Below are 13,302 nucleotides of genomic sequence, written 5' to 3' on the forward strand. Positions count from 1 at the left end.
GAGGGGGTGTGGGTACATGTGTATGGTGGGGTGTGCACGTGGCACTCACCCTATGAACTCTCTCTCCCCTTGCCTCGTGTATGGAAACATGCACACCCATCCTGCTCCTGGTTCTGGGGTACTGGCATTCCCTGTGCTCCCATGGGCCGGTGATGCACCCCAGGGCCATGTGGTGCTGGAGCAGGCTGGGCTGGCCTTCTTATGAGCCTCCCGACTTCCCCTGGGTCCTACTGCCCCTGGCTTCCGTCATCTTTGACAGGCAGCCAGGAGCAGATAAATATTAATTTTCTAAACTTTTTAGGTGGCCCACAGGCCAGATAGAGTAGCCTAGTGGCTGGATTTGGCCCACAGGGGGTATTTTTCCCTCCCCTGCCATAGTAGAAGTGCTCATGGCACAGCCTGTCAGGTTCCAAAGAAATACGATAATTCTGCTAAATACCTTGTGACAAGGACACAAACCAGCAAGGATTTAATGGATTTTTATGGGTGCTTTTAGGATGGCAGTAGGAAGAAAGGAAACCTTATTCCTTGGTGGACATTATACTGAATGTAGGCTTGTTTTTTTTGTGATAGTTGTTTTTCTTATGATCAGGGATCCTAGTTTTCCATTTACAATGGAAAAATGTAGATTTTTCTCATTTTAAGGAGAAAGATGTGGCAAATGGCGTGTTTCCCCTTGCAGGCTGGCAGACTTCCAGCCTGCAATGGGCTGGGGGGAGCAGGAAGAGGGTGATTAGGCAGTGGGTGCCATGTGCATGTGTGTGTGCGTGCATGTACGTGGCAGCCATGCAGCAAGAGAGCAGCTCCCTGTAGGTAAGTCTGGGGGAAGCAGGGTGAGGCCCATATAGTGAGGAGGAATGGAGTTGGGGAGGGCTGGGACGGGAGGTGGTTGCCAGCTTGGGTGTGCATTGGATCTGGGATTTGGGGTCTGGGTTTGCGGTGGGAGTGTGTGGCCCCAGGGCCTAGCTGGAGAGTGGGATGGCGCCACAGGCAGCTCATGGCGGGGAGTGGGGCAATGGGAGGGCTGGCTCCCTGGCGCGGCGCACACTCTTGGGGGGCAATTGAGCATGTGTCCTGCAGATTTTTGTGTGGGGTGGCAGTGGTTGTGGGCTGCTTGATGGACTCTTGGGGCTCCCTACTCTGCTGCCCTCCCCCTGGGGCCTCCCAGTTTAGGACCTGGCACGGCAGCACAGAGCGGGACAGGGAGGCTTGGTGCCCACCATGACGAAGCAAGATGCCCCAATGCCTGCCCAGCAGCAGTGGCACAGTTGTTCCCCCTTCCCTGCTGCTGGTGGGTAGGGGGTGCCTCACCATGGCAGCCAATGTGGGAATTGCAGCAGCAGCACTGAGTGTTCCCACCCTCCACTGCTGCGCTACACTGGGTCCTGCCCACTGGGCCGCGGAGGCCCCTGCGGGGAGTCCAGCAGGGCAGGGAGCCCTGAGCCTGCAGGTGTTAACCTGCATGCAACCCCTCCAACTCGCCCCACAGGCTCTGCTTCAGCGGTGCCACCAACGGGGCAGGGGGAGTTGGGCTCCGCATCCCATTCTAGCCACAGCGGCTCCCACCTCCCATGGGCAGCAGCCGGGGCTCAGGTGCTGCTGGTGGGAGCAGGGGGATGTGGACCTAGGTCCCTGGCCCCATAGTCCTGGAAGCTGGGGGCCTCCTCTGGCAGGGCTGGGGGGCTGTGGGTGGGGAGTGAGGGGGGCACCAGCATATCAGGTCAGCTCAGCCCCACAAGACAGTGATGGTGGGGGGGAGACAGGGACAGCTACACCTGGACCTGCATCCTGGTGAGCGAAGGGGGCAGGGGGAACTCTGATTTTCTATGATGATAAAACCAAAATCAAACACCAAAATTTAGAGGTGATTAGAGGCACTGATATAGTTACAATTTTAGAACAATTTGGAAGGTTATCAGTAAAACATGTTCAACTGATACATGTATATAAAATGAAATGCTACAATATATTGTAGCATTTCATTTTAATCACAGAAAAACATGGATTTGGGGTTTTTATATTGGAGAATTTGTGATTTTTTTTTTTTTTTATTGTTTTTTATCAGAGAATTTGTGATTTTTAAACAGAAAACTGGGATCCCTGCTTTATGATTCATCTTGGTCTCACTGAAGTCAGGAAGAGCTTAGGTGCTGACTTTAATGAGCTTAATGCCTGCTGACCTGCTATGGTGGTGCCACTGTCAGGGTGTGAACCTGCACTGGCATTTCTTATTTTCTGTATCACACCCTAGTGATTAAAACCTTCCGCCTTAGAAACATCCCCCCCCACAGTGTTATTTCACCTTATTGTCCGCCCTGATGTTCTCTGAGAAGGACTCCTATAAACTATTTCGGAGGTTGTAAAAGAAGCATCCATTTACATCAAAAGGGAGGAACACATCTGGTTCATCATTGTTAGTTGCAATGTTGCTGTGACCCATGTATGTTGGGTTTTAACAGAAAATTAAACTTGGCAGGATTTGATTTTTATCAGTAAATGTCAATGAATGGTGATTTCATCCCACACTCAGAAGGACAGCGTTTTCCATTGTTAATAACTGAGAAGAGGGGAAGAACAGAAGGGAGTCCCGGGCCGGAGTATACTGGTCGCTTTCTTTGCAGAGACGAGCAGTGGGTAGCTTAGTAGGGGGGTGCGAAGCGGGACCTGTTTGCTTCGGATTCTGGTTCTGCCCAAATTGGGGACTGATTCAATTCACTGACTTGGATTACTGTCCCTGATTCGATTCGGCCGAATCTGAATCTGAAGCTTTGGTGCTGATTTTGGAGAATCAGCGATTCGGACATAGATGCAGCTTTAAAAAAAAAAGTCTACATGCCGTGAGGTACCAGTGTGGCTTGTGAATGCTGTGATGCTCGGGCAGATGGAGCGTCACACAGGAGTGCGGGGGGCGGGGACCCCCCGCGTGCTCGGCGGTGATCCCAGAAGTGGACTGGCAGTGCTTCTGGGTCGGCTGCCGAGCTTGCTGCTCCCCCACCCCGCACTCCTGTGCTCCATGCACCCCGGCATTGCAGCAATCACGAGCTGCCTAGAGGTATGTAGGAAAACATTTAAAGCTGTCTGTCCGGATTGCTGAATCTTTCCAAATCTCTCTGAATCGATTCAGAGGGTTCCCATCCGATTTGGAAAGATTAAAGGGTCCTCTGATTTGATTTGATTTGGATTCAGCCACCGAATCGGGCCAAATCTCCGCTGAATCAAATCAGGGACCGAAGCTTTGCACAGCCCTGCAGCCTAGTGACTCATACTGCCACGGCGAGGCACCCCCTGCCCCCCTGGCAGCAGCAGCAGGGGCACAACTCCGCACCACCGCTGCTGCCGGCTGGGAAGGAGGTGCCTCACTGTGGTGGTGCAGCTGGCGTGGGGCTCCTGGCAGCAGCACTGAGCCTCCCCGACCTTTGGGTCCCACCCACTGGGCCACGAGGGACCCTGGGTGGGGGTGGAGGACAGCAGGGTGGGCATCCCACATCTTCCCCTCCCATGGGCTCCGCTCTGGCCATGTTGCCTGTGGGGGGAGAGAACGGGGGCGCCAGGCTTTGCGTTCTGCTCTGGCCCCAGCAGCTGTTGCCTCCCCTGGGGAGCAGCTGGGGTTCGGGTGCTGCTGCGGGGCAGCGCAGGGGCTGTGGGTGGGGAGTGGGGCACAGGCAGGGTCAGGAGTGAGGGGCGGTGCTGAAGCCGCGGGCTCATAAACGGGGTTATGCTGAGACAGGGTTGGGAAGCACTGATTGAAGGAGCGCGCGCTATGCTCCAGATCCGGGGGCAGCCCCCGGTAGGCCTCAGCCAGGATTCGCCCATCACAAGCCTCTCCCCAAGTGTGCGCCTCTGTACGGTAGCACATCTTCCCAAGGGAGCGCATCCTGCCGCCGCCAACATTGCCCCCCTGGCTGAGGTCTGTGCTGTGGCCTTGCTGACCATGCCTTGGGGTGACCAGCGTGCCAAGGACCTCTTGGTTTACTTTTCACAGCACTTGCATTAAAAGCAGGAAAAAGCATATTGCAAAGTCAAGGGTTGGCAGGTGGAAACTGTCCGAAGCAAGGTTGTTTGTGGGCCACAAGGCAGCGATATCTGTTGATGGGGGCCATAATCCGAATGGCGTCTTGCCAGAGCTTTTATTTTCAGTTTCCTTCCTGCTGCGCCGTCTTCTTCTGCATCTCTGTCTCTGGTGAGCCAGAACTGGGAGGGATTGTAAGGTACTTAAAACAGCCCCCCAAATTGATCTGATTGCATGCCTGCCCCCCCTCAATGGACTCATCCATAGGCAGACATCTCCTTAGCATTACGGCACCTCCCTGCACGTCACATATTCCTACTCAGCCTTTATGTAGGAATATGTTCCTCAAGATTTTGCAGACAAGGATAACTACCTTTCATGGCCACGCTTCTTTCTATAAAAATACCTACAAACTTTTTATGACCCATCATGAGGCTGCTTCGGCTAATATAACAGGGGAATTCGGTCACTGTTGAGCAATTGGCTTAACTGGGGTAAGCCCAGTTAAACAGTTCATAATTTTCATTCATAATAGAAATCACACCAGCAGGCTTTCTGTGATGGTGGCATGTGCTGAGAAAGAGGGTCATTGAGTCTTAAGGAAATCAATACAAATCTATTTATCTCGTCACAGGGAAGTTGGGCTGCTGAACTGGTTTGGGAAGCAGGGTTGTCGACCGCCCACAAAGCACGGTGTCTAGATTTTAGCTCTATCCCAGTAAACCGATTTCTAATGATTGTTCTACCAGCGAGAGATACTTAATAGCTTCGGCTGCTCAATACTGTGTTATGTAAAGGTTTTAATAAAAAAAAAAATCATCTCACTGGGAAATGAAGATTTCAAATGAAAAGGTTTTAAGTCAATCGTGTTTCAAATGAAAGGGTAATATAGTCACTGAGTTCAAGTTTGTAGCCAAATTTTGAGTAAAAGTTAATTGCTCGTCACAAATTTCACATTTTTTATCAATTTTGTGGCCAATTGCCACTGAGGGGGGGAAAAAAACGGTAGCAAACTTTTCTGCCTTAGCTCTTCATCTCATCCAGGGCGATTCTGCATACAGCTGTACTGAGTACTGCATACAGTACTGAGTACTGGGACTTGGTGCTTCTGAGGATAAATTGTATTGTTCTTGGAAACATGCTGACCCGTGCTTGCTACAGGTAGGATTATGCGAGTATAACTTCATTGGGATCACACTCAGGCAGAAGGCAGGTTGTAACTTGGAGTGAAGGCAATGGAAATAATGTGCATCTATGAAGCAGCATTGGTGGTCAGTATTTTTTCGTGTTGACAATCCTGGAGTCCATAGTACAAGACCATGTCTTTCTTTAGAAAGTTGAGAAAAAATTCTTCTCTGCTCCAACACCACAGATGAAACTGCTGGAGTTTCCCCAGGGCTGAATATGGCCGGTTGTACCGCAGAGCGAATCCTCTTGTCTAACATCTCAGTTTAATGGTGATAGCTGCTACTTTGCCACAAACTGTCGAATTAAGGTTAATTTTTCAGGCAATGAGTTACAGGGGCTCAATTTAAGAAGAAGATGGGTGTGAAAGACAACACTAGTTCCATCCATATGCATAACGCCCTGTCTAGAAAATGTCTTTTGAATGGAAAAAAATCTTTTGAAGGCAAGGAACTGCTGAAGCGTCCATACTGTGTCTTGGAGCCATTTGCAATTTTAACTCTGTCCTGCAGTGAGTCTCAGCCAGGGCGAAACAGCAGCCTGGAGCGCCTTGAGAGCTTTTTAAGGGTGCTGTGGGATGCCAGGCAATGCTAGCACTGCTAGCACTGCTGGGTATGCAAACAGGATTCCCAGAGACTTCAAATAAGAACCTGTAGTGTTAAACTCATTCTGCCCTGTTGTGGTTTTTCTGAGCTCTTTGCAACTAAAGTATTGCCCTAGTGTCATACTGTAGTCAGAAACTGAGTGAAAACTAAGAGCTGTCCTTTTTCTGAGGGGTGCCTCACGTCTAAAAGGGGGGGTTGAAAAACCACTAGCCCAATATGTTCAATGTAACTCAGGTTTCTACAATGATCTTGTGACTATGGTTTGTTTGCTCACTGATCACCAGAGGTATTTACTGCTCTTGGCCTTTGATTACTAAGAAGATGATATTTCTTGCTCCTAGATGGCTGACTTGGTTTGACAGACTGGAGGCATTCTCCTTTGTTCTGTTGTCTCCGGGAACATAGATGAGTTTATAGCTATTGTGCAAACAACATAAAGGTCTTTTAGAAGATGGAGGCAAAACTGGTTTAAATGCTGTTATGCATGTTACCCAGCTCTGAGATCTGTGAAGCTAGTGCTTTCTGAATTGTTACCAAACAAAACTCTGTCATCTGAATCTAACAATGACCAATGGACTAAGGCCAGCAACTTAAAAAGTGACCTATAAGCATTGGTGCTTCTGTTCTGGGATTGTCAATTTGATATGCATTAAAAGAGCCTGATGTTGAGAGGAGGCTGAGCACCCTACCTATTGAAAAGCTAGCTCCAAGTGTGCCTCTCAACCACTAATGCACAAGATCATTGATCATTACTGACAGTCTTGGCCCAAAGGGGCTACTAGCACTTGGGGAAAAAAATGGATACTTTTTTTTCCTCCCAAAATACTTACAAATACTTCCTTTGCTGTGTTCATTTTGCTCTATTGAAAACAAAACCAGTGTGATATGAATGGACAATGTATAGACTATAATTATGAAGCCATAAGACTTAATTAACAAATATTCCCTATCATTAAACAAAGACGCTGATATTTATATTGTAAGCATGGGTAAAAAGGGAGACATGGCTTTGTACCTATTTTAGCATAAGAAAATTAAGTCATCTGTGGTGCAATCTTGTATGTGCTGTCTTCCAACCAACTGATGTCAGCTGAGGGGGCTCAAGGGGACATGATACAGGGGCGGAGATGCTGAATATGCCGGGTGTTGCATATTCATGGGTTTGAGCTGCAAAAATCCACTAGTTAGATTTATTCTTACTGGTCAGATGCTATAGCTGAACGAATTAGGCCCGGGACAGCTCCAGGTGCCCCAGTTCGAGAAGGGTATTGACAAATAGGAGAGGAATAATCATCATCATCATCATCATCATCATCCTGTTGTATCCAGAAAGGTTCTGGGTGGCTTCCACTAATGACAAACGAACCCCAGGTGAGAACAATAGTAGACTCCCCCAACAATACCCCCAAACTTGAAAACGACCTCACTTCTGCTTCCCTGCCTCTCACCTATAAGAGCTAACTCCCCTGCCCACCCAGTGTCAATGCCCAGTCTCTCACCCAGGGAAGAGCCTTACGTTTTCCTCTTATATTTCTTTCATGCCTTTGGCCCCTCTCCTAATAGGGTCTCTGGCTGTCTCCAAAACCATATCGTTCCTCCCCTGCTCTCCAACAAACACAGGTGCAACAGACTGCCGATGTGGGCTCACCAGACTGGCTTGAGATACTTACCCTGGGCTAGAAACAGTGCCGGTAAGCTCTGAGGGACCCCGAGGGTGGAGCAGGGGAGCCCTGCCCTGGGGAAAAGGAGACGCCAATCTAGAGAAGAGGTTTTCGGTCCCTCGTTCGCAGGGAAGGGGGATGGCCGGGGTTGGGGGCCCACCGCCCTGAGCCCTGGCTGGCTAGTTTGCAAGCCAGGGAGGGACGGCCGGAGGGGATAAAAGCAGCGGCCGAACTGGTGTGTGGGGGCTGCTGACAGCGACGCCGAGGAACGATGCAGGCGGCCTAAGAGGAGCTGGGGAGAGCTGACCCAGCCGAGGGAGCAGAGACCTCTGAAGAGCCTCGACGGCCCTGGGAGAAGAAGGCGGCGGGAGGCGGCCGTGCCTCCAGCCCTGCAGCAGAGAGGGAGCCGCGGCCAGGGCTTGGGGCAGAGCTGGTGCCCCAAGGCCCCATCGCAGTGTGCTGGGCGTGTCGGGTGACCCGGAGGCAAGGGGTGGCACTCGGCCCCCCACTCCACTGTGGAGAAGAGCCAGCGGCCAGGAGCACAGGCGGCATCTTTATCCGGAGCAGGGAGCTGTGCCGGTGAATTGAGGAAACCCCTCACCTTCCCTGGGGAAGCAGGACAGCAGCAGGCAAGGCACTGGGATCCTGAGGAGCAGCAGAGCGCCAGGACGAGGGTCCCTGGGAGCTCGGGGCGCAGGCCGGCGCTCGGAGAGGGATTGGCGAGCCATGAGGCGTGTGGGGCACCCAGCCAGTCATCTGGAGCAGGGGTTTAGAGCAGCAATCCCTGGGAGCTGCCTGTGCTGCTGACCCTCTGCCACTGACTGCCCCAGAGGGGACTCGGTCCTGTCCCTTATTCTGCCGCCGACTGTCATCAGATGGAGTCCCTGAGCTTTGTGCTTGGGTCATGCAGGAGTCTACTCTGTTGCTTGTTGCTTGCCTTTTCCATTGCCATGGAGGGTCACCCTTCAGCTTCTTTGTGGGGTTGGGGTTTGATGCAATTTGATTGCTGCAGACCAGAAGAGCTGAACCTGTTGCAGTCTGTCGCTTATTGGGAAGCCTGTTGGAGCTGCTGGGGGTGAGCACCCTGCTTCCTTGCTGTAGCATCTCAGCAGTGGCTAAAAGCTGCCAGTGACCCTACCCGTGGTTCTTGAGTCGAGGTTGGCTAGTGGATTCTGGTTGGTTTTGTGATTCTGGTTTTGCCACTTAAATTCACTTGTAAATAACCTTTCCTATTATTCTTGTTTTGTACATAAAGTGTAAATAGTTAAATCAGCTAAGTGTTAGACCTTCTTGGGACCCCAGGCTGCTCTGTGGGGAGCAGGGGCTGGCTGGAAAGTAAATTGGTGCCGGCTAGAAGCCCTGCCCTACTCTCACCACGCCATCCCTGATATTTGGGCAGAGGTGGCAACTATTGGGCCGCCACCCGAGTTACACAGCATTGAAGTCAAAAGTATCATAACAAGGAACTAACAGAAAGACCCTCCGTCCCCAGCTGTGTCTTTGCCAAAGGGCGCCCTTTAGCATCATCCTTTAGTGCCACCCACCCAGAAGGGCCTGTCGGCTCTGTAGGGCCTGCAGGCTGGTCCGGTCCTTCTTCCCCAGCTCAGGGGGTCAAGATGGTGCCCCAGCCCCACCCCCAGTGTTATCAGCCTGATTGCTAGCAAGGACAAATTGCTAAAAGGAAGATTAACCAAACTAAACCCCCAAGCAAGCTCAGCTCCAGCCATGTAGATCTGCAGCAATTTGTCCAGGTTTATGCCACAGTAAATGGAGTCTGCACCTGTCCTGTAGCCTGCATACATGCCAACTTCCATCAGCCTTTGCAACTGCATATGTTAGTGGCTGTCTGGAAGGGAGCTACTTGCGAAGGGCGAAGAGCTGTTTAGTGCTCTTGCTTGCAGGAAGAGGATTGAGTACAGATTTAAAAAAAATTGCAGTGGGGTCATCTGCTATCAATCTGCTAGAGAAAATGATGGATGCTCCATCATTTCAGACATTTAGTAGTGAACTGGGAAACCACTTAAAAATAACCTGTCCCAACTATACCCGTAACGGAGGAGAGTGGCCAAGGAGCTGCAGTCTTCATGCAGGAAGCCTACGTCTCTGCGCAGTTTGGTTGCAACGGTCACTGAGGCATAGGAAACTTGAAGTGGAAAGCTTATTTTCTGAAGCTGCGCCTTGTTTGAGAAGTGCGGTGTTAACAGCAAAAACAGAACAGCTGCAAATTGCAGCCGTCAAACGAGAAGAGAAATGGTCGACCGTGTAAGAGGTAACAGACCCGGAATGAATAACTCAAGGAGTTTTCTACAACCACCCGAGTTCTTGATAATGGCCATATTAACAATGTCAGCAGCCTTGAGGCGAGGGGGTGATTTTTTTTTTAAGGGAAGGAATGCAAAGGAAAGATAATGTTCAGGCTCCTGAATATTGTAATTCAGGCGGGTGTGTTTGGAAAGGTCAGTGCGAGCTGACAGATGCTGGAAGGAGAGACTTGCACGTATGGTAGCTTTGGGAGAGAAGACCTGGAAAAGCAGGTGGGAGAGGGGCGGTAATGCCGCGGAGAGAGAGGGAGGAGGCAGACGGCACGCAGGAGCAGGAGCTCTGGGAAATGGAGCCAGGAGGGTAGGGACACCCAGAGGAGGGCTTGCATAGTCGAGGTAAGGGTTGGGCTTTGAGCAAGGCGAAGCACTGGAAATGGCAGTGGAGTGGCAGTGAGGCGATTAGCAGTCTAGTCCTGGCCTCGCCACAGGGAGAATTCGGGGAAGTTCTTTAACTTCGCCGTGTCTCGATTTTCCTTCCTGTAATATGAGCGTAACACGGCCCTCTGGGGATGTTATGAAGCAGCTTCAGAGGTGCTCAGATACCACCAGTGCTGGGAGGCTCCAAAAAAGCCTATCCATAAATATAAAATTGAATACCTGGGACTGGGTGGGTCCATCCAGACCTGGCTTTGCGGGGGGACCAGCCCGACTGGCTACACCAATCTGCAGCGCCCGTGACAAGTCACTGTTGTAGCTGTTCCATTATAAACTCTTTTGCTGAATCGGGCAAATTTCAGTTGTGTTTAAAGGGCAGGGGAGTCTTGAATAAATACCATTCGTATTTATTTGCCTCCGACCAGGACGTGGCTCTTTCGTTAATTCTGTAGGTTCTTAGTAATTAGGCCGTTCGGCCCATATTAGGAGTACCAAGTCAAAATTTGTAGAACAGCTTCAAATCATATTAAAATATGCTCAGTGGCATCTACCAGCAGCCAATAACAAATACCTCTCCTTTCTAGAAAATGTCAGCTTTCCGAGAGAGTGTGTTTCTAACACAGCATCGAGGAAAAAACGGTTTAGCTCTACGGGTACAATCGCAACGTGGCCTGGGCTCTAAAGGCTTGGTGCTAGGTGGACTCCTTTGCAATCGCGCGCATACCTGTGCGGCTAGCCTTTCTACCAGGGCTATATTGGATTTGAAGCAGGAAATATATGCTGAATGTGGACGCAGGGCTTGTTGTCGTCAGGGCTAAATCTTGCTCGGTTCTGAGTGCCTCAGCTCCTTTCTGGCCACGTTCAGCATCTCCCAGATTCAGGCCTGTGATGGGAAATGCACATCCCCTACTGCACAGATCAGCATAAGGAATTAGCACTTCTTGCCACCCTTCCTGGCCACTGAATGTCAGTATTGCTCCAAACAAATGCAATCGAAAGGAACATTCATTTGAAAGGAAAACCTCCGCGCCTGACAGTCTTATTTTGCATAGATTGAAAGGACTAGAGATTGCTGTCAAAGCTGCACATTACTTGCAATCTCTCTTGCATTTAATTTAAAATAAATTCAGACACACCACTACGCAGACTAACGGTCAAAATATGAGGTGGGGGGAAAGGGCTTTTCATGCAGCTGGTTGAAACATTTTTGATAGCCTTTTTTTGCTGTTAGAAAATGTCAGTTTGTTTGAAAGCACGACAGTTTGTGGAAGCGTGGTGGCTTGGCGGAAATAGTGCAAAGCAAACGGGGGGAAAAAGTGGTTTGAGAAGGTCGAAATGTTCAACCTTCTTAGAGCAGAGCATTTATTTTGTCTTGAAACAACTGTTTCATTTTTTTCCCTCCATTTCATAAAGTAATTCAAATTAAGAAGTCAATTGGAGGGAAATGCTTTGATTTTGTCAGTGAAATGTTTTGATCAACCCAAAACATCATCATTTTTTTAAATTGTTTTGTTGGAGTTGTCTCCTTTTTTTCAGTTCCATTCTGTCTGAAATGAAAGACATTTCAGAATCGCAGCATACCACCCCCAAAGCTTCACCTAGTTACTCTTGAGTCAAGCTGCGTTGATGCACCGTCTCTTCCATCTGCTCCCGCCCTTCAGCATCCTTCCCAGAGCTAACCTCAACTACCCACTGCCCATTCCTTTTTATTAAATAGAAAAGCAAAACCTGAATCTAAAACAAAATAAAAGCTCTTTTAATTGGCTCCTCGGGGCAGCAGAGTAGGCACAGATTATCATGTTTTGAATCGTAGATATATCATGATCTTTACCTGCTGCAGTAAATTAACTCTGAGTTCACCTTTAGGTGTGAATTTTGCCTGCCTACTTTGAGATGTCAACAGCCTCACCGCCATTTGGAAATAATGTTCTCCCCCAAGCCCTTTTCTTGTGTCACTTGTCTTCCATTTCCCTTCACCCCATGGTCTGTCATGTCTCATTACGTTCACCTTCTAGCTAATGGCCCCATGCTACAGTTCCATTGACTTACATTAGTAATTGTTCAGGACAGGGATCTTGTCTTCTTGCTCGTTTGTAAAGCACCCTGTCATCTGATGATGCTGGAGACATAATAAATAATTTAGTAATAACAGTTCGGTATTAGAAATCGGAATACATAAATGTCTGAGATAAGCACAATGCTTTCATTATCTCCTGTTCTCTGCTGTCAGGCGTCGGATGAACCTATGTGGAGCACTCTCCAGCTCACTAGCCTGCCAGTGCAATGATGTCAGATGAAAACTCACTGCAGAGTCACTTGCTAACAGATGCTTAATTTTTTACATGACTTATGCTGAGATGGTCAGGACAGCTGATAGTGCATGGAGTTACGCTGTTGAATGGGCTATGGACTACTGCTCAGTTAAACCTCTCTCCTGTTTAAGCCCTACTTTCTCCCTGACTTGTGTCTACATGAGACACTTTAGTGCTAATTGGACTAATCTACTGCACAATAAAGCATCACCGTCTATACATGCAGGCACTTAGTACACAGTAAATTAGTCTGCTGCACAGTAACTTTAACTACCTACCTATGCATGTGCAGGTAGTAAAATTTACTACTCGGTAAAGCCAAATAGCATTAATTGCACATGTAGACACACCCACTGCCTCTTTATTTAACATGTGTTGATTGGTCAGATTCTGGCCTAGCAAATGAGCACGTCACAACCTCCGTGGTTGTGGGAACTGTTTGGAAACGCCTAGACAGCTGCTGCTCTGGGTATATGAATAGTCATCAGACATCACTGTTCTGGTCTGGTTGTCAACAGTTGTCAGGAATTGCTGGCACAAATTTTTCTTTATAAAGCAAAGGCAGGAAATCAAAAGCTGAGCAGCTGTCTGCCATTGCTTCAGCACCTGTGGTGCACCAGGCACTGTACAGGATGCGAAAAGACACATGTTCTGTCTCCATTAAAATCAGTAAAGGGGTAAAACCCCACTGACTTCTGTAGGGCCAAGGGTTCACCCAGAGTTCCCATCCTTGTAGTGTACATATAGCATATATCTTTGCACACTTGCGTACCCCTTCAGACCTTGAAGAGGTCTCTGATCAGAAAGAAGTCCAATCAGCTGGTTCTGTTTACA

This window comes from Crocodylus porosus, unplaced genomic scaffold (assembly GCF_001723895.1).
Source record: "Crocodylus porosus isolate Cpor-Errol unplaced genomic scaffold, CroPor_comp1, whole genome shotgun sequence".
NCBI classification, from domain to species: domain Eukaryota; kingdom Metazoa; phylum Chordata; order Crocodylia; family Crocodylidae; genus Crocodylus; species Crocodylus porosus.